Raw genomic sequence first — 22259 nt, 5'->3', positions numbered from 1 at the left:
ACTTTCTTGGAACAGTTTTAAACAATGACTCTCCCTTTCAAGCCCAGTAAGTCACAGTAAATAGATCGAAGGCAAAAGGACAATGTATCTGGAAACATGTTTGAAGTGCAGTTCACCGAGATTGTATTTAATGCCCAACTTTTCTGAAAGGGGCTAGATTACTTGGTAGCAGTTTCAATACATAAAAAAGCCACTTTGCTCTGTTATATATATTCATCGTGCTGTTGGGTAAAAAAAAAGTTCATACAGGTTATTATATCAGTGTCTAACATAAGATATACAGATTGGCATCAGTAGTACCACAGCAATATTTTGTTGCATCTGTCAACAGTAATCACAACCATAGTGCTATTGAAAATACTTCTTAATATTTTAATTGAATAGCCAATTATTTATGTTAATATGCTAGATAGAAATGACAAGTAGATTATTTATGTTATGAGTGTATTCAGTGAAACGGCTTTCCTGTGGTCATCAAAGCGGTGAGTCTACTCAGAAGCTGCAATTAGTAAAGGGTTTCTCAAGCCTTTAAATTAAAATTCCATCTTGATTTAATAAAAAACCTTAACAATCAACAGTATAAGAACTAGTATAAAATAATCTTAATTCTGTTAACAGACCAGTACATTAACAAATGGGCAACTTCATACCTAAACTAGTGTTGGGAAAACTATTAACCTGTAGAAGACATCTGTCCTAATTTTTGGGATTGCAAGGGTGATCGTAGCTGGCATTCCAATAACTTTCTGTATAACACGTTTCTACCTTGATATTAGAAAAGGGAAATCTTACACAATATTTTGTATTCTGTTTTATTGTGGGAAGAAAAGAAGGTAGGAGAATGGTCATGACAGAAGGGTTGCTCAGATGAGGAATTGGAACCTCTAAATTCTTAAAATGGTCAATTCTTGAAGCATACATGCTGTAAAAGCTCAGATAATACCATTGTATTGCAAGTACTGTAGTTTTGGCTGAGAAAAGATGGAACATGTTCCCATCAAGTAAAACTTGATTTTAGACAAGTTATCAGGCAGCAAGTAGTCTGTCTTGATAAAATCCAATAAAATAAAAAAGTGCTAGATTTTAATTGCTGCTTGTAACAACAGAAATCCAATTGTAATTGACTGATACCACTTTCAAGTAACAAACACTCCCCCTCCCCCCCCCACCTTCTGCTAAGTGTAGATGGGCTCCTAGAAGCGATTTAGTTTCATTTGAAAGAACTGTTTTGTACAGAACAGCTCTTTTTATGTGAAAAGTCAGAGAGACCTCGAATATGTGAAGTTATGAAGTATCTGAACATAGAATGATGATGCAATACAGAAAAATACACTTTATTTTTTCAGGCAGAAAAACAGAACAACACAAGGGAAAACCTGTTCATGTTGTTCTGTTACTACTGGAATAAGAGCCATTTTCTTAAACGCAGCTTGAGTGCCATGTGGGAATCTAGTTTTTCTGTCATCCTGGACTTTATTGCTTCACAGAATCATAGAATCGTGTAGGTTGGAAAAGACCTTTAAGATCATCAAGTCCAACCGTTAACCTAACCGTGCCACCCCACCACTAAACCATGTCCTAAGCACCTCGTCTACCCATCTTTTTCAATACCTCCAGGGATGGGAACTCAACCACTTCCCTGGGCAGTCCGTTCCAATGCTTGACAACCCTTTCATTGAAAAAATTTTTCCTGCTGTCTAACCTAAACCTGCCCTGGCGCAACGTGAGGCCATTTCCCCTCATCCTATTGCCTGTTACCTGGGAGAAGAGACCCTCCTCTGGACATCTTCCAGCAATGCAACATCTTTCTTGTAGTGAGGGGCCCAAAACTGAACACAGTATTCGAGGTGTGGCCTCAGCAGTGCCAAGTACAGGGGCACTATCACTTCCCTACTCCTACTGGTCACGCTATTCCTGATACAAGTGAGGATGCCATTGGCCTTCTTGGCCACCTGGGCACACTGCTGGCTCATATTCAGTCGACTGTCAACCAGTCCCCCCAGGTCTTTTTCTGCCAGGCAGCTTTCCAGCCACTCTTCCCCAGGCCTGTAGCATTGCACAGGGTTGTTGTGACCCAAGTGCAGGACCCGGCACTTGGCCTTGTTGAACTTCATACAGTTGGCCTTGGCCCATTGATCCAGCCTATCCAGATCCCTCTGCAGAGCCTTCCTACCTTCAAGCAGATAGACACTCCCATTCAGTTTGGTGTCATCTGCAAACTTACTGAGGGTACACTCAATCCCCTTGTCCAGGTCATTGATAAAGATGTTAAACAAAACTGACCCCAGAACTGAGCCCTGGGGAACACCGCTTGTGACCAGCTGCCAACTGGCATTAACTCCGTTGGCAACAACTCTCTGGGCTTGGCCATCCAGCCAGCTTTTTACCCAGCAAAGAGTATGCCTAAGCCATGAGCTGCCATCTTCTCTAGGAGAATGTTGTGGGAAACTGTGTCAAAAGCCTTGCTGAAGTCCAGGTAGACGATATCCACAGCCTTTCACTCATCCACCAGCCAGGTAATCTGGTTATAGAAGGAAATCATAGAAGTCATAGAAGGTTGTGTAGATGTTAAAAGGTAAGAGCCTTCTCTAATAAAATAATTTTCATTGGAAGGTACCTCTGAATATCATCTAGTCGAGCTGCTTGCGCAAAGCAGCTCAGGTTGCTCGGGACTTTGCTAAGCAAATTTGAATATCTCCGTGGTTAGAGACTTCCCAACCTGTTCCAGTGTTTGTTTCTTTTAATTTTACCTTTTAATTTCTTTTCTTTATATTTATTTCCCTCAGGAACAGTCAAGGTGAATTTTATCCTTCTCTTCAGTAAAAGCTGATTTAGCTGAGTTCTTAATTAGAATTTAACACTGAATTTAATAAAATTAGACCTAGCCCAGCAGTACACCTTTTCAGAGCTCCTGACAGCGTACCTTTGCTTAAGTGGCACTAGCCCTGTTATGATACCTCTACAGTATTCACACTGGAAACAAGACAACATTAAGCCTGGAGTAGTCAGAGATATTTTTCTCTGTATAGATTCTGTTCTCTGAATAGAGCTGTGCAGACGTTCTTCCTGTAGCTATTAAACAGCTTAAGCATATCTGTTTTCTTCTAAAAATCTTGCAAGTTTTCAACAGTTTGTAGAGAGTGGGGAAAGGAGAAGAAAGAACTCTGCCGTATTTTCCCTATTGTACAACATAGTCTTTCACTGCTTTAGGTGGCTTATTTTGTGAATCTTTCCTCTTCCCTGCAGAAAGATAATTTACAATACCAGGGTTCAGATGTTCCTTTTGCTAAAGTAAAATTTCAGCAATTGGGAATTGCCTTGTTAATTACTAAGCAAGTATCAAAATACTTTCTATCCTGCAGAGCCTTCTAGAGTTATAGACCTGGTACATTTTTCCATTGGAGAGCTCTTGCCTCTCCATATAGTTTTGCCGGTAAGCTCTAATGCTGTCATTTCAATGTAACAGATTAGATTTCTTTTATGCCCGTGAACAATGTCAAGAGAAGGAACATGCATTTGAGTGTGTTGAAGTAAATGAAGCAGCATGCTTCAGACAGTCCTTCATGGACTAATTCACCCTGGTGAATTCATCTCTGGTTCAGAGAGATACCTTTTTATTGTGGTGGTTCTTTTTTACAGTGGCTATTTTTTATCGAACATAAAGAACTTCTGATACTTTTTTTTAAATCTGCAAGGCAGCAGTTATTTGCTACTTGATATTTTCATAAATATAAAATGCTTTTTGTATGTTTTCACGGAAACAAAAAATATACTTTTTTTTTGTGTCTAGCTCTAGTGCCAACATTCATTTCTTTGTTTGGCTAACCTTTCATATTTACTGACTGTTCCTGAAGGATGGAACAATAGAAGACATAAGGACTAAATTAAAAGGTAAACTAAAAAAAATTATTGTACATGCAGATTATTCTTCTGAGCCTCTAAAAAGCAATAGGGTATTACTATGCTTCCCACTTTCTAGATATCAAATATTTCTTAGAGCTCCTGGACATTAAATGGCATCGGGGGTGTGTGTGTGTATGTTCTGGTTTTTGAATCATTCATATTAATTTCTTGTTTGTTTTTTTTATATATATGTTGACACCCAGATCTTGTAGATAATATAGTGAGGGATGGGCACACAGACCTGTTTTCATTATTTTCCTTACATATTTTTTTAAGCATTATGAACATTCACTAGGTTAATGGTGCCACCACTACTGTTCTTTGTACCTTTCATTTTGAGACTTAGAAGTGTCCTATTTTGGTTTTGTGGGGGTGTTTTTTTCCCCACAGCCTAGCAGCATAGTTACATAAGAATTCAACAGAGTCTCAACCCAGGTAGCTGGGAACCAGTTTTGGCTTCAGGTAGTGTGCTCAGATAGGCAAAACCTTTTCCTATGCTACAATTAAAATAGAATAAAGTGGTACTTGGGAAAGTTATACATATGAGCAGAATGTGAGAGTAGGTGCTCTGGTAAAGGCAAGGGTTGACTACCGAGTTAAACATGTTTGTGTCCGTCTGTCCCCGTTCCCCCTCGCTCCCAGGTCAGTGGTAAAATTACTGCTGATTTTTGTAAGAGTAGACCTATTGAAAGCACCTTTGAAAATCAAATCCAGGGAACACGTATATATTCATTTTTCTTTCTGCCCAGTTGTGCTTTAATAGCAGAAGCAAAATTTGGTCGAGCTTTAGAGCAAACAATGAGAATCTTTTAAATAAATTAAGGACCTTGTTTCCTGATTTATTTTTTTTTTTTGCATTTCTCAGACTAATTTATACAGTTTATTTATCTAATGTTCATTGGTTGGTATTGTATTTCTGTTTATTACAACAGTTGTAAGTATAAAAGAATTGGAATGTATGTATATACTTTCATCTTCTCAATACTCTTCATTGCCATATATCTTGAAAATATAAAAGCTATTTCGAAATCATTAGAAGAATATATTCATGGAATCTATAATGCTTATGTTGTCAAAAATGCCATACAACACATGTTATTAATATTAAAGCTTTCTGCTGTTCTGTTATGTCCAAAGGACAAATTCAACCTAAACTATTGAGATTCTCTAGAATACACTCTAATATGTGAACTGTAGTCATATAATTTAGGATCCTGGTGAAAAGTCCTATTTATTTAGTTATTTTTATATCAGTTCTAATTAGGTCTTGTTCACAGGATAGCTTACATGGCTGTTACATTATCAATGCTTATATGTAGAAGCAGGCATTGCTAAGTCAGTTGTTTTGCTGTGGTTATGTAAGTGGTGGGTTATCTTTATCAAAAAAGTCACCAAAAATGTTTGAAAGGGAATTGCTGTTTTCCAGCTGCTCTGTCCATCTTCCTTGGAGGATGAGGAGGAGAGAATTTAACTTCTATCCTGATTGCTGGTCAGGATTCAAACTCTCTTCATGTTCACATTGTTGAGAAACAAGTTCACAAACGGATTGGGCTTTACACAGGCTTTAGAACAAGGAATTGTTTTCATTTTGCACTGCCCTTTAGACAAGCACACTCCTATCTGCCACTTAAAAAGGCACTGCAGAACTGCTACATGTATTGGTTAGAAAAGTTGGTCTAGGGCCCTTCTTAGAAGAGTTTACTTCTGCATAACACAGCTGAGATTGATCTGCTCTTTAAATGTTTTAAAGGCATCTTGCATCAAGCTAATACAATGCCCAGAAGCGGATTGAGTAGCAGATTTAATATACATCACATTTTCTTAGTATTCAGTACTTACGGAATTAAACTTTCACATTTATTAGAAATAGACTGTAGTTCTTTTGTACACATTTGTACTGAAAAGAGGAGGCATTTTTCACTGTTCCCTTTGAAAGTCTGTCATTAATATTTCTATGAAAGCTGTTAAAGGCCAGAGTGCTTTACTCTTAGGTATAGTGCAAATTAAAAGGAGTTTTTTACTGAAGGTCTTGCAGATCAAGGTTTTGAGCAATAAACAAAAACATGAAATAACCTCCTTCATATTCACAGGTCCTGAGGTCATTTAGCATAGCAGAATGCTCTACATGAAGAGAGAATAGCATTATCTTTAAGAGAGGGAAGCTGTCTGCATTTACCAGACCTTCACACTTCTAATATGGGTCAATGGAATGAAGGAAGAATTTGGTCTGTATTTGGTTTTTTTTTATAATTACTGTTCTAAAAACCATTCCAAACAAAAAAAACCTGTTCATGTGCTTTTTGCATATCCATATTTCTGTAGTTCATATTAATCAGACTGAGTAATCCCTGTCCGATAATAGAAGGAATTGTTCCATAGTCTTCTCTGTGGCTAAATACCAGAGTCCTAGAACTAAACTGAAAACTGTTTTTTCAATTATTGTTTTTTTTATTTGCCTATAAACAGGCAACACTTCAATGAAAGTTATAATGAATGAATAAACACCATCTAATCTTGTCCAGTGCTGTCATTTAAGATATTATTAATGCTGGAAATGGGGAAAAAAAGACGTAGATTGTCTTCACAACACAAGTAGGTATACTGCCATTAAAATGCTTTGTGTGTAAGAAACAAAATTTTAAAATTGAGCTCTGGAAATGTGCAGAAATATTTGGGCATAGTAGGACTCACAGCCATTTCGTGTGGCACTGTAAAGAATTGGAGAGAGTTTTGTCAATGTTGGGTACTTCACCATCTGAATGTGCATTTAACTATAGTAGTATGCTACAATAAATGGAAATAATGCAAGCATCGGATCAGCTGCACAGTTTAAAAATGGATTTTAGGAATCAATTTAAGAACCAAATTGAATTAAATTTATGCTGTTAGTCATCTAATATCCCAATAATTGATCACTTGCATTATTATTAATTATCTCTGGAAAATACAGAACCACAAGGACATGATGTGAATGCATATGCCTCTTGAGGTAGTGCTCACAGAGGGATCATAGTGTGTTTGCTGCTGTGATCCTTCCACTGTATTCCTCTTATCCTTTAGAAACACTATATTAAATTCAGGCCTACAAATATTTTGCAAACCTTGAGTAACTGGAAAAGTCAGAACAGTACACAGACTTCAATCTGTATTTCTTCTGGCTTTTTTTTCTCCTGTTTGTTTAATTTCCTGTTTTTCTAACCCTAGTAAAATATTGGAAAGCTTAATTTACTGAAGGAAAAACAGTTGAAACCTCTCCAAACAAGCCTCTTTAAAGCTGAGGAAAAAATTCTAGAAGAAGCAGATTGGAGAGACATTCAAACCACTGTACTCAGAGAATTATTTTCTGTATAAATTGAAAAACATATATCTGCCATCTTTTTTGGAAGGTATCATGGGGTAGAATGAATCCTGAAAATAGACAGCACATCTAAAATAGTAAACACACAACAGCAATTTGAAAAACAAAAGGACAACTGGGGAAAAAAAAAAACACAAAACCCAGAAACAAATCCCGTCAAACTCCTGGATTTTACTGGTTTAGGTGACCAGTACACATCTGCTGCTGATATATTTAATGTCTTTAAAATGAGCCTCTTTGCTGTGGAACTTATTCCCTTTGAGAGTTAAAGAATACTGTAAGGTTGGGTTATTAACATAAGTATACTACTGAGCTAATAAGTTCAGTCCAAATACATAGTACTGCTTTGAGTTTTTTTTCCTACTCCTTTGCCCCTTAATGTATTTTTTTTTTTTTGCGTTTGACCATCTACACTGTTTCATATAGCTCTGATCCAGCAAGTAACTGTAATGCTTAATTCATAGTGCCCACGTACACAGTAGTGGGAGGGCCCTTGGACATCATCCAGTCACGGGCAAATGCATTGTATCAAAATCTTTGACTTTAATGAAGATTCTGCTCCCAGACTTTTTTTTGCAGTACTGTTGTACATTTGTATTCAAATGAATCTGTTTTAATTGTTGGGTGGATTGCAGGTGCAATACTTTGTACCTTGATTTTGACTTATTTTTTTTAATAGGCAGATCACTTTAATGAATCATATTCAGCCTGTACTTATAGTGGATACTTTTTTTTTAGCTGAGTTCCTTTTAGGTAACAAGAACATAATTTGTGGGAATCCTTCTGGCTTTTGAAGCGTATAACCTTCATTTCTTTCTGTGTAATGTAGTGGTGGTTTTTTCCTCCATTCCTTTCTGGCATTAGCTGAATTCATTAGTACCTATTTTTACACTCAAGTCATCAGCTTGAAACTTAATAAATTAGTCCCAAGATCTAGAGTTCCTTTATGTGTTTTTAAACAGGCTATTCTGTCTCCTTTTGAGCCAGTTATTCAACCTGCGTATAGTGTTTGTTCCAAACCCATTTTTCTCCAGCTTTACATGTAACGGAATGAATTGCCAAAGTCCAGATAAATAGTAGCACATTTTCTTTGTCAAGAGGATTAATCACCTTAAGAAGGAGATTGTGCCTGATGAATCTGGTACCTATCTCTTTGGAATAAGTGTGCTGTATTTAATCTCATTTATCATGTTCCTTCATATGTTTAATTGTTCTTTATTTCCAAATTATTTCAGAAGCATTTCATGTTATTGAAATGTAATTCCTTCCTTCCAGAATGTGTGTAGTTTCTATGCATGCTGTTCTATAGATTTACGCTAACAAGCTCAGATAGACTGGGCTAGAATAAAAAAATGAAATTGTTACTAGGCTTTAAGATTTATGTACTAGTTTTGGAATTCTGCTTTTTGAGTTTTCCTTCAACTTTTTATGTGATGTAGATGCATTCTGTCAGCTGTGGACACTTGTAACCCTTTTATTCATCATAAGCATTGCTGAAAACAGAATTCAGAAATTGGGTCATTACCAGCCTCTACTGCATATTAACTTCTTTGCTTGTTCTCTGTTTTAATGGCTGAAAGATGAGCTGTTTTCATTTCATTTTCAGGGCCACCTCAGCTTACCTCCTGACAACTTTCATTTTATCACTAAGCATCTTGACCTTTTAAGAGGGAAATGTATTTGCTAGTCAGTCTCTTTCCATTCTTTCTAAACTCTGGTTATTCATTGTATTCCATTTGGGATTATTAATCAGTTAGGTCTGGAATCCTTCCCTGAAAGGTCACTAATTTATTTATTTATTTATCGGATGTGTGGGACACAGATTCAAGATAGCTTAAGAAACTTAAACTGTTAGTCTCTGACTCATTCGATTCACCAACTTTTTCTAGTGTAGATGATTTCATTGATTCTGCATTTCAGTTGAACTTTTTTTGAAATGTAAAAATCCTAAATTGAAAGTTTTAAATGTGCCACTATTAATCTTCCAGTTTAATTTACTGAATCAACTCAGGTCATTTTATCTGAAATTGTTATACTTCCTGTGTCTTTACAATGCCCTTTTTTCTATGAAAAATGTGCTTAAAATATTGCTTTTTGTTGAACCAGTGGGTGACTGAAGATCGAATCTGCCAGTTGTCAGTTACCAGTCATCGAGGCCTGCTGTTAGTAGTATGTTCCAATTTTATTTAGAAAATTAGTCTCCAATCTACCTCGAGTTCTTTTTCTGAATGCCTTTCAGTTGTTCAACTTTGTAATGTCCTTCTCTGTGAGTGGGGTCTGAGTTATCTCTTGACCTTGTTCTCCTCTTCCAAAGCCTGAAACATTCCTCTGAAGCTCAGCTTATCTTTTCATTCCCATTTTTCTGTGAGTTCACCTGTACTAGTGCTTAGTTCAGTTAAGGAGTTCTCTTTTGAAGCCCATGCCACCTTCATTCCCACATTTTATACTTTGGTTCACATTACGCAGGGCACATGGAATATGATCCTTTTGGATGAAATGAAGCCTAGAGGGTGGATTCCAAGCATTCAGCCAGTACATGCCCAGCTGCTACTGTGGTTTCTTCAGTCTATTGGGCCAAAGAGGAACTAGTATGAAGTAGAACCACTTGAGATCTGTATAGTGTGCACGTAGGGTTTGGAGAATTAATATACACTACTTGCTAATATAAACATCACCTCTGCATCCTCAGCAGCTCAACATAAGCATCTTTGCATCAGTAATGGTGGTATACTTCCAGTCAAATCTTGAAATTTGTTCCAGTATGAACGGTGATGTTGAGCAGGAGGCTCTGCTTCCATGAAGACATTTCAGTTGCAGATTTGTATCTAATATCCTTGTTCCTAGGAGAAGGTATGTCTTACGTTTTCCCAGATATATTCTGGTAATGGATTGTCAAATGAATGTATACCTATTTCCTGTTAATATATACATATATGAATGAAAGCTAGATAGAGCTTTGGGTCACGTCTGCTTTTATCTTAGTAGCTCTGTTCTGGTCTTTTCTTTATTTCTTGAAAAGACTGAACCTCAGTAGGCTCCTCAGAATACTGACTTGTATGCTTTGCTGCCTGCTTTGCTTTTATACTCTTAAGGCTTTGCTAGACTGTATGTCAGATAAGAAAATATATTTTCTGGAGTCTACTTAAATTGAAGATCTTTCTTCTTGAATCTTGCGATTTTCTATTGACAGTGAAAATGCTTCTTTGAATGAATGTTTAGAAAATATGACTACAAAAGGGTAAACTGCTTTTTTTCATTCAAAATTTGTAAAACAATTCTGGTGTTCAGAAGAGATTCTAAATAATGTGTTATAGGGAGGGACTGTATGTAATTAATAGGTAACTCATTCACAAAAATTTTAATGCATTCTTCAACTTTACATCTTGACTTACTTTAGGTCTTGTAGAGATAAGGTTGATATATTTTTTGTTTAATTATCAAATCAAGATGTTCTCAGCTGAGAAAAGGAACTTAATACCGAAGTGTTATTAATGTGTGATAATAAGAATTTTAAAATATATGTCCTTTGTACCTAAAAAGCTTTTCAATGTGGATTTTCTGTCATATTTTTAAGTAGTACAGTATGTGAATCCTGGCACCTTTTATCATATATTTATTTTTAATATGCTGTGAGAATAAATTCCTTTCTTAATACAGTATGAATGTAATTTTCCTGTATTTAACAGGTCATACTATAGAAATATTTTAATATCCTCTTATTTATGGCTTTCACACGCAATATTCAGTCCTTTATTTTTATAATCTTATACAACTGTTTTGAAATTTTAGTACAAATACTCAAGTTGATATTTAGATCCTAGACATAAATAATTTTAAAAAGCTCAATTTTTGAACAGAAATCACAAATACCTTGGTGTGCATAGATATATTTCCTAATTGCAATGCTTCCTCTTCTCATTTTAAAGGTCAGTTCTATTACTGCTGATGATTTTATTTTAATTTGGCAAGCTAAAAAAAAAGTAGAACGCTTTCAAACATACAGAAGTTGCATTTTAAGATCTACCCAAAAATAGTACATTTCTCATCAGAGAGTTTGTGAGAAAAAGGGTTGCTAGATGGTACTAAAAATACCAGTTTCAAGGGAGACAAAAGAGTAACCTTCAAACTTTTTCTGACTTTGTCTCTTATCAGTCATGCAAGTGTCAGACTCATAATGTGAATACTCAAGAAGGCTTTGAATTGTCAATAGAGGAAGCTTCCTCTTTGAGGTTATATTCGCTGGAACAGAAGAGATAACACTATTATCAGTGTTTTTATAGTGTAGCCAATTTCTCATTGCATGTACTGAAATGCAGTTTTTAATACAGTTTAGATATTAGTATAATGATAAATATGTCAGACTTTTAAACTAAATTCTGAATGTTTCCGTCAGTCCTGATACCGTATGAAATTCCATTCTGCTCTCTTCAGACATTTTTATAAGCGTTTTCTGGAAAAAAAAGTAATTTTCAAACACATTTTTAACCTCCTTTTTAGGAAATTGACATTAAATATGCATTTCTGGGATGTGTGTTGAATTGTCAGCCAGTTGGAAGTTCAAAGTTTAGCACCGGAATGTAAATATACAAAATAAAAGCTAGCACAATGTATAATAAACAAATACCCTTACAAACAATTTATGATTACCGTAGTGTGAATTTTTGTGCCTTTTTCGATAAGGCATTCAAGCCCTGTGTTTTAACTGCTGACTGTTTGCATTGGTTTGAATTGCTGTTCATGGGCTTGTTACTTTTATTTCTTACAGATTGTAATTTTTTTCTATGGGCTAGCTATTGTGCAAAATCTTAATGCAAATCTTGCATAATACAATGTGCTAAACTTTTATGTGTGTCCTACTTCAAATTTTGTAATATTTATACTGAAATCAATCAAGCGCTTAACCACTGCTAGTGGACTGTAGAGAGCTATAAAGGTTTTATTTTCATTTGCACTGACTTGTAGGTCATTGTTAGCAGTATGTCAGTTAACTCAGTTATTCAAGATCATTTCTACAAGAGTTATCTCCACTACCAGTTTTAGGCAGTGTTATGAATCATTACTGCATTTAGGTATCCTGAAGTAATATTTGTGTTTTACTTGAGTGAAAGTATCATCCCTGATCTTCTAACGTACAGGTTAGCAAATAAAGATTGACAAGTGTGTCAGGGCTTAGTGTTTCACCAGCAATCTCAAATATTTCAGGTGTATGAAAATAACCTTTAATATCTAATAGGTCTTCATGACAATTAAAATCTAACAGTCATCAAATACACTAAGTGTCTGGAGAATTCTATGTAGGCAACAGTGTGGCTCTGCTGAAAGCTAGACCTTTTTTTGTTCGTATCACAAAAAACAGTCCATATTTTGTGATTGTCAGAATTATTAGTGAATATAGATTTTCATTTGGTGTTAACAGTATCCCATATCTTATAAAGTTGACTGTGTTTCCCTCTTAGCATCACTCAAGAAGCTGATAGCAAACACAATGTTTTTGACTACAAGACTCCAAATGAATTCATACCGTGGCCTTTATACCAACTTTGGATGTTGTGCAAAGAACTCTGCCAGTGGAAAACTTCTGTGTCAGAGTATTAGTGATTTTAGCAAGCTACATAGCTGATAATGTATATTTTATAATAAATGAAAGGTCAGGCTGCAGTATTCATCTTGCAGAATGAGGACTAAATTTTGTCTCATTTCCACTTTATTGTTGTTAGTTGCCTTCTCTTCTCCTGCCAGTCTGCATCTTTTCAGGAAAGCAATAAGGGTTGAAACAGTGGTTAAGTGCATTCAGTCTCAATTTTCCTGTTGCTGATGGAGTAATTCATTGAACTGGAAAGATAAAACTAGAAAAGAAGTTAAAATCTAATGCCTAAACCAGTATTATTTTCAAATATATACTCTCATATTTCATAGAATCTTCATAGAATCTTCATAGAATCTTCATAGAATCTTCATAGAATCTTCATAGAATCTTCATAGAATCTTCATAGAATCTTCATAGAATCTTCATAGAATCTTCATAGAATCTTCATAGAATCTTCATAGAATCTTCATAGAATCTTCATAGAATCTTCATAGAATCTTCATAGAATCTTCATAGAATCTTCATAGAATCTTCATAGAATCTTCATAGAATCTTCATAGAATCTTCATAGAATCTTCATAGAATCTTCATAGAATCTTCATAGAATCTTCATAGAATCTTCATAGAATCTTCATAGAATCTTCATAGAATCTTCATAGAATCTTCATAGAATCTTCATAGAATCTTCATAGAATCTTCATAGAATCTTCATAGAATCTTCATAGAATCTTCATAGAATCTTCATAGAATCTTCATAGAATCTTCATAGAATCTTCATAGAATCTTCATAGAATCTTCATAGAATCTTCATAGAATCTTCATAGAATCTTCATAGAATCTTCATAGAATCTTCATAGAATCTTCATAGAATCTTCATAGAATCTTCATAGAATCTTCATAGAATCTTCATAGAATCTTCATAGAATCTTCATAGAATCTTCATAGAATCTTCATAGAATCTTCATAGAATCTTCATAGAATCTTCATAGAATCTTCATAGAATCTTCATAGAATCTTCATAGAATCTTCATAGAATCTTCATAGAATCTTCATAGAATCTTCATAGAATCTTCATAGAATCTTCATAGAATCTTCATAGAATCTTCATAGAATCTTCATAGAATCTTCATAGAATCTTCATAGAATCTTCATAGAATCTAGCAGGGGGGTTGGACTAGATGATCTCCTGAGGTCCCTTCCAACCCTTACGATTCTGTGATTCTGTGATTCTGTGATAGAATCATCATAGAATCATCATAGAATCATCATAGAATCATCATAGAATCATCATAGAATCATCATAGAATCATCATAGAATCATCATAGAATCATCATAGAATCATCATAGAATCATCATAGAATCATCATAGAATCATCATAGAATCATCATAGAATCATCATAGAATCATCATAGAATCATCATAGAATCATCATAGAATCATCATAGAATCATCATAGAATCACTTTGGTTGGAAAAGACCTTTGAGATCATAGAGTCCAACCTTTAACCTAACCCTGCCATCCCACCACTAAACCATGTCCCTAAGCACCTCATCTATGCTTCATTTAAATACCTCCAGGGATGAGGACTCTACCACCTCTCTGGACAGCCCATTCCAGAGCCTGACAACCCTTTCAGTGAAGAAGTTTTTCCTAATGTCTAGCCTAAACCTGCCCTGGTGCAGCTTCAAACCATTCCCCCCCATATTTCTCTGCATACCTTAGCAGGTTGAATGCTGGTAGATTTTCTAGTTCTAAAAGGATACAAAACGTAAAAAGCAAGTAAAGAAACACTTGAAACAAATGAAAATTCAGAAGCAAGACTTATGAAAAACTTTACTTATAATCAAACTTTTCTTCCTGTTATTTAGCTTGTATAAGATAATGTACAGTCTTTGAGAAAGTGTCTAAAGACTGTTGTCTACTGGAGAGTAATTCAGATAGTAGTGGCTCAGTTCAACTTTTTTGCTGTAGAAGGTAATTTTTTTTTTCTTAAGTGTGTGCTAAAGACTGTCTTCAAAGTTTCAGATACATAGGGAAGTAAAGGAACTTTATCCAAAATGCTCCAACAAAAGTACAGGTTCACTGGTAATACTTTAACTTATGATACCACAGACTAACTTTTAAAAACAAAATTATGAAGTTTTTAAGATAGCTAAACAATTGGCATCCATATTTGAAGTTGTTCCTAGCTTTTTGTTAACCAGCTTAGCTTACCTATTTTGAAGGACGTAGTAAACCAGTCACCTCTATGTGGGGTTTATCTGAAGTTGGCACAGAGGAGGCCAAAAGAATAGGAATTTATTTTTCATCGTTAAACTGTAACTATGACAACAGAGTTAAACCTGAAGTTACCTGAAAACTTGCTATAAGGTATTTATGTCTTATGATTTCTGTCTAGATATTTATATTTTTTGATTTCCAGAGTTGTTTGTGGATTTTAAAGATACTTTTCTACTAGCTTGGAACACAAATTTAGGTTCTGTATCCCTAGTTCAAGAAATATATAACTGAGTGAAAGGAAATGGATATGAGGGTGAAAAAAAAATCCACATTAAAGTGAAGCATTTCTTAGAATCGTTAATGACACAAAGCTATAAAAACATGCATGTGCAAAGGTATGTGTGTACATGTATATTTATGTAGCCTTATATAAGGATATGTTTTACAATATTTTTATGGCTTTATGGCCACTATTTGCTCTCTATCCACTGCTTTTGCATCTTAAACTGTAATATTTTGGGGGGGTTCAGTGTGCCTTTATTTCAATCCTTTAGTCATAATTAATCTTTATAGTCTTGCTGCTGACATAGTATTTCTTCATTACTATAATTCCTGTCCAGAATAATTTTGTGTCAGTGTATTTAGTTTTTCTTTGATTCTTTTTAACACACCCTTTACACACTCCAGCAACTTACTGCTTAATGCTGATTCTGAACTTCCAGATATTTTGAAAATACGGAAACAGTCAGTGTTGAGACATATGCAACTGTTTACCATATATGTAAGTAATAAAAACCATTACTGAAGTATATTTTCTTAATAAAGAATGAAAGTTGCACCTGGTAGCTACAAGGTCTAAAGCTTTTTGGTTTACTAGTATTATTTTTTTTCCCTCATGTTCTGGAAAGCTTGATAAGAGTCAAAGGGTTCTATCAGCTTAGTTCCAGGGCTCGGGTTTTTTTGGTGGGATGGGGTTTTTTGGGTTTTTTGTTTATGTGGAAACAACATAAGGAATGTTCTCATAGCTATAGGCAGCACAGTATGTAGTTACTCTTGGGTAAAACAATGACGTGTCTCTTTCAGATCTTTCTTTAACAAAGATTTATGACAAAACCAGCGACAAATTCCAGTCAGCTTGTTTTCTTAGGCTGTGTACAACCACTTCTTGTTTTTGACGGGCCTGGGCCTCCTTGAAAACTAGTAAAAGCTGAAGGGAAGTTATGTAGGAGGGCAAAAACATTCCTGAGTCTGTCCTGTATTCACTAAAAGCTTTTGTGTTAGCAATTACCATTTGTAGCATATAGGTTTTCCTTAATAAAATATAAATAAAATCCTTAATTCTTAAAGATACCATGTTGTCTTTGGAAGCAGTTTGAAGAACACAGGCAGTGCATCAGAGAGATGTAGTGAGTACTTCATTTATATTAAATTGCCTTTCAAGCTAAGAATGGAATAGTGTTTGGAATAGTGTTTAATTTACAATGAAAGGCAATGGACAGTGTAAGCTTTAAAAAGGGGAGACAGAGGATGAGAGGGTTTAAGGTACCACAGCTGTAAGTTAGCAAGAGGAGTAGTGAGTCCAGGTAAATCTTGTTGCAAGAGTTTAAGTATTGCATTACCCTTCTTTAAGTTACATTGTATGGAATGGACAAAGCACACATTTAATAGATTAAAATCTTGCTCACTACTTCAAAAGTTTTTAACAGGGAGAGATCAGTAAGGAAGTCTTTTAGGAGACCAGTGTTTCCTAGTAATCTAGACATTAATTTTCTATGTTATTAAAAGAATTTAAAATAGAGAAGTAGTGTTGGTACTGGAAGACTGGAAATGTGGTTAATGTGATGTCAGTTTTTAAAGAAGGTATGGGGGTGCTTGCAAGGCCCACACTGAATAAAATGCTCTAGATAGCAACTCTTAAAGATAGGAATATGTGTGTGAATAATGCGTGAGTGGACTACCAAAACTAAGTGAGAAGGTATTTTCCCTAATGCTTTGTTAAAGTGGGTAGCAACATCAGGTGGATTAAACAGTAACCAGGGAATTACAAAGAGACTTTTAAAATAAAAGAAGCAATCAGTTTGAAAATAAGTGGGAAGGAAAAAATGAGAATTTGTACCAACGGGGAAGTACCCTGGAGGGAGAACAGAGCAGCAGTAGCAGCTGGGTTTCTCACTGCTGGAAGTGACCCCGCTGGCAGTATGACAGTGCCGGGGCCTGGCAGGGTGGCCCCTCTCCCTCAGCCACTGGGCACAGCCTGTGTCTAGCTGGTAGGCTGATGGTATAGGATGTAGTAAGTAGGGACTCGCACATAGGGGGTGTGGGATGCTTCTACTGGTGTGTGCATCAGTGGATTGTAGGGAGCTTCGTAGTTATACATGAAATGAGAGCATGGTGGGGGAGATGTATATGAGCAGGGGAAACTCGAATCCCTGATTTAGATAAAACTGTGTGAGCTGAGCAGGTTTTTTCATCAAGGCTGTTGAGATTCTGGGAACAGAAAACTAGTAAGTGTGATTTCTGTATTGGGCAAACTAATAGGTATGTGATTAAATGTGACACATCAGGGAGAGCAGCATGGCACTAGAGAGAGGTCTTGCCTCATGTATCTGCTCAAGTTCCTTGAAGGCATCAACAGGAATGAGAGAGCTACTGCTGATCGTCTACTGAACTGATGGAGTTTTGTCACCAAATAGGCTTGAAGAAGTTACAGAATGAGGTCTAATAAGTTCTTCTCATGAATGAATAAGGAACTGATAGGTGTAAATCATCACTTTTCAAGGTGAAAGGAATGATAACAGGACAATCTGAGTGAGGTGTATTAAATAATGACTGACATGGAGAGAAGCACGAAGGGAATAATTTTCAATTTATTCAAATTAAATTTGAAGGTGACATTTTCAAATAAAATGTTTCTACATGTTACAGAGCTGTGGAAGTCTTTGCTGCAGGTTATTGCACATATTAAAAGTTTATAGCTTTCAAAAAGCTACTGTACAAATTTATAGCTATTAAAATGCCTTTAAGATGGTAGTTTCAAGGTAGTCTGCCAAAAAACAGGAGTATGTCTTAGGAGGCAGTGTCTCAGGGAGAGATTTAAAGGTACCATTCTAGATCATAACCTCGACATAAACATTACACTGTAGTGTCATTAATATCATCTGTCTTTGGGTAAGTGAAAAGACAACTATCAGGTGCAAACTTATTCTTCCTTTGTCCACAGCATTTAATAAAATAGTAGGAGAAAATTTGACTGCAAATTATTCAAGAGTGTGTACTTCAAGAGATGTGGAAGTACTGGAAGTATTGTCACAAGAATAAAGATTTTCGGTAGCTGGTCATTAAAAAGAAAGTAGTGGATTTTTAATGTTACGTTGCAAGATTGGAGAGTCTTCTGTGCGGTTGTGCTAGAGCTGTCTTTGTGTAACACCAGAATACCCTCATCATTCACATGGTGTATGTACTAATTCACATCCTTCGAAGTTAACCAGATTTAAAGAGGAAGGGAAAATGAAATGTGGGCTGGTAGGGAGCAATACATAGTCCCGCTAATACATGCAGTCACAATGCATGCCAGCTGTTCAGATTAGCTTTTGAGAGAATATGGATCACTGGAGACAGATACTTAAAAACAGAAAAGATGTTCACTAGTAGGGGGCTTTTAAACTGCTTAGGCAGAGAGAGAAAAATGTAATTCCTAGTGTTGAAAATAACTTTGATTCTGGAGTCTTTTATCAAGGCAGATGCTGCATTCCCTATTACTTGAATGAGTTCTAGGACATGTAAAAGATGCTCAGATTGAACTGGGATACACTTACCTCCTACTAGAAGTTGAGAGGTAATAGAGGTAGTACTTAGAGGACTATGACTGTCTGTTCTTGTCTTGATGTGTGGTCAAATCCTCTTCCCTTCATAATCTTTGAGAAGAGTGAGCACATACATTACATACAGTAGCTTCTAGCCATCACAGTTCCTTCTTGAGATAGATATTACAGTAAAAGTCAGTGCTTCATCTGTTAGTTGTCTTTTGGAGTAAGCAAGGACTAGTTTCCTCATGACAAAAAAAACCCAAAAAAAGTATTCTGGTAAGAGGCAGAGAAAAGAGCTGATCCCAGACAAACTTCAAATGCTAAACAGGGGATACTAGCCTGGATGTGGAGCATTACTGTGAGGGTGTCAGGAAGTGTCCCCTAGATGGTTTTTCTCATTCAAGCATTTGGTGTTAGCCATATTTTGGTTCACTAAATATTTTATTTGCCGGGTCATTTTAGAAAGAACTTGTGAGAGAGGCATTTCTAACCTCCAAAAACAAGTGGATGACAGTTTACCTGCTGAATCTCTTGATTCTGAGGTTATTTGCAGAACCCTTTCTTTTATATTGAAAGCTTGCTTTTTTTCTTGTAGCAGCCAGTTTAGTCTTCTGCAGCTAAATGTTTTGTAGAAATAAATACCTTAGATTGAAATTTTTTAATGGAGAGTAAATGGTTTTACTTTGTAGTTTGTTCTATGCAATTATGTGGCTTATTGTATACTATACATCTTTCTAAATATTGATGTTCTGAAATTCTATCACCAATAAACCATCAGAATGACATATTGGCTCAGTTGAAATCAATAGCAAAATGCTTATTGACTTCTTTTGAATTGGCATTTCACCCAAATTGTTTTAGGTAGAGAGAAGAAAACTGTGCTCATCTGTGAATATCATGGGACTGGAAATCTGCTTAGGTCAAAGTCACTGTGAGGTTTTGTACTTCATTCCCCAGCCCCCCAATAAAAGATACTTTGAGAAATTACCTATGGTGTTAAAAAAATTTCCTAGTCTATAAGAACCAAAGGGAATCTTGAAACTCCAGAGAGGTAAAAAGGGGCAAAATTCATTATGAAGCCAACTGCTCCTCCAACACTGAGAACAACCCTTTGTACTAAAGTGGTGGGATGTGTGGAGAAACAGTCTTAAGATTGCATAATCTTGTTGTTAAATTAAGGACAAACCTGCATGTATAGATCAGTTTTGAAAACTGACAAATCCACTGAGGTTTCTTGGAATTGTTGACTGGACTTCTGCTGTAATTCATTTAGAGAAAAGAAAGACCATGCTAGAACTTGCCTGTCTCAGTCAGCAGTACATTAGTGAATTAATTACATTCAGAGAAATACAGCAGGTTAAGGCAGTGTTCTGCCTGTCAGACCCTGATTCAGGTTCAGCTAGTGAATAAGTTTCGCTCCAGCACACATCTAAAATGCAAACTTGGAGTTTCTGCTTAGTTTCAGTGGGCTGCAAGTACTCTGAAAGTATTAAGAAAATACTATGTATGTTGCAAAAGTCTTAAATTTTAATCCGATTTGCCATGCTTTCTTGAAATTCTGTTGTGACAAAAGTATCCAATTTGATGTACAATGGGACTAAACTTTGGGAACAAAATGAGTAATCAATCAATTCTTTGTCATCACATACGTGAAGGCTGTGTTTTGCATCCTTACTTTATGCTAACTTTGTAAGCCCCTGCTCTTTTCTGCCACTTTGCTGCAGAACCACGTCTCTAGGTTCACCATATATGCAATAGGTGTTCCTATACTAGATGGTTTTGTTTGTTATTAATTTTCAGTTAGCTGCTACAGGCACCACAATGGAGTACAAAAGGTTTGGGCTTGGAACAAACATTAGGGAAAAAACCCACACTTTTAACAGAAAAATTAAACTATATTAGTTCAACTGTAATGTAGATATTTAAAAGTTTAGGAGTTTGGATCTTTCTGGATGCCAAGAAAAGAGGAAAGTAATATTTAATGGCCTCAAAGTTGAAAAAGTTTCTGGATATTCTCAAAGCATTCAGTCATCTGTGATGCATTTAAGTATCTGAATGCTAAAATTTGTAACTACTTACGCCACCTGAAAAATCACAGAATCACAGAATGGCAAGAGTTGGAAGGGACCTCAGGAGATCATCTAGTCCAACCCTCCTGCTAAAGCGGGTTCACCTAGAGCATGTTACACAGGACATCATCCAGGCTTTGAGTATCTCCAGAGAAGGAGACTCCACAACCCCTCTGGGCAGCCTGTTCCAGTGACACGACGGTTCATAACCAGAACATTGTTAAAAGCCCACTTGCATGCAGATCTGTCTGACAGTGCTTCCAGATCTTTGATTGGTTTGTCAGGCTGTTCTTGTGCATTAATTTTAATTTGAACAATTCTTCTGTGTTAATTTACTAGACAACATACAGTCCTGAACGTGTTCAGTTTTTCATCTTCATCTGGAATCTTCAGCTCTTTACTCTTCTTTTGCCTTGGTGGTTATTTTTGTCTTAAGATGTAAAATTTTTCTTCCTTGTGCATGAAAATTATCAACCTATTCTTGCAGTTCCTCATATAACGAAGTAACCCATATGCTATATGTGTACTTAGAGTTGCTGAGAAAATTGTTGTCTCTCAAAGCCTCCCAGGCTTTCCTTTTTCACCCATATTACAGCATTTCACAGGTAAAATAATAATACTAACTTTGTTTTACACATTACCAGACAGCAGATCACTCTTATGTTTTTGTGTCTGCAACTTTTATTCACAACTTTGCAGCAGACTATTCAGTGTAATGCCATGGTTCAATACAGTATGTAGAAATCCCATGTTGACCAGTGCTAAGTGTCACCAAATGAAATGTACCTAGTGAGGTACAAAGAATGTTTTAATCTTGTGTAATGTTTTTAGGGTGGGTTTTTATGGTCCTGAGGCTTGCTACACCATCTTTGACCTCCTCAGGTTTTTTCATTCCTACTGTTCAATTAATATTTCTGGTTTTATTGTTTCATAAATTCTTTTCAGAACCACCTTCAATATAAAGCACTAAATACAAAGCACAAAAAGAACACTGTAGTTTATATTTCACTGTGATATTCTTTCACCTGCTTAATCAGTATCATGTAGTATGATTCTTCTTTGTATGGTTTCTTACAGAGTTATTTCCATTCTAATCCATGTGTGTCTTCCCCTCCCCCCTCCCCCCCGCCCAGTAATTTGCAGTTTAACCCTTAAGAGCCCTTAAAATCTTAAACATCTCACTTGTTTGCCATCTCCTTCATGGCATATCAGCTTTTCATAAATTCATGTAAGCAGTTTAACTTCCGGATTTTTTTTTTTTTTTTACTTAGCTTTGTCCTGTCTTTTTTGCCTATTCACAGTGCCCTTCTCAG

At 35.9% G+C, this 22259-nt stretch overlaps 1 protein-coding gene across 1 annotated transcript in view; it reads left to right on the top strand.

Annotated features, from left to right (window-relative positions):
- Positions 1 to 22259, top strand: part of TUSC3 (tumor suppressor candidate 3) — a 99450-nt gene that overhangs the window by 46549 nt on the left and 30642 nt on the right. The window lies entirely within an intron of this gene.

This window comes from Egretta garzetta, unplaced genomic scaffold (genome assembly GCF_000687185.1).
Source record: "Egretta garzetta isolate BGI_Z169 unplaced genomic scaffold, ASM68718v1 scaffold46, whole genome shotgun sequence".
In the NCBI taxonomy this organism is placed as follows: domain Eukaryota; kingdom Metazoa; phylum Chordata; class Aves; order Pelecaniformes; family Ardeidae; genus Egretta; species Egretta garzetta.
This window is presented reverse-complemented; position numbering and strand designations above follow the sequence as displayed.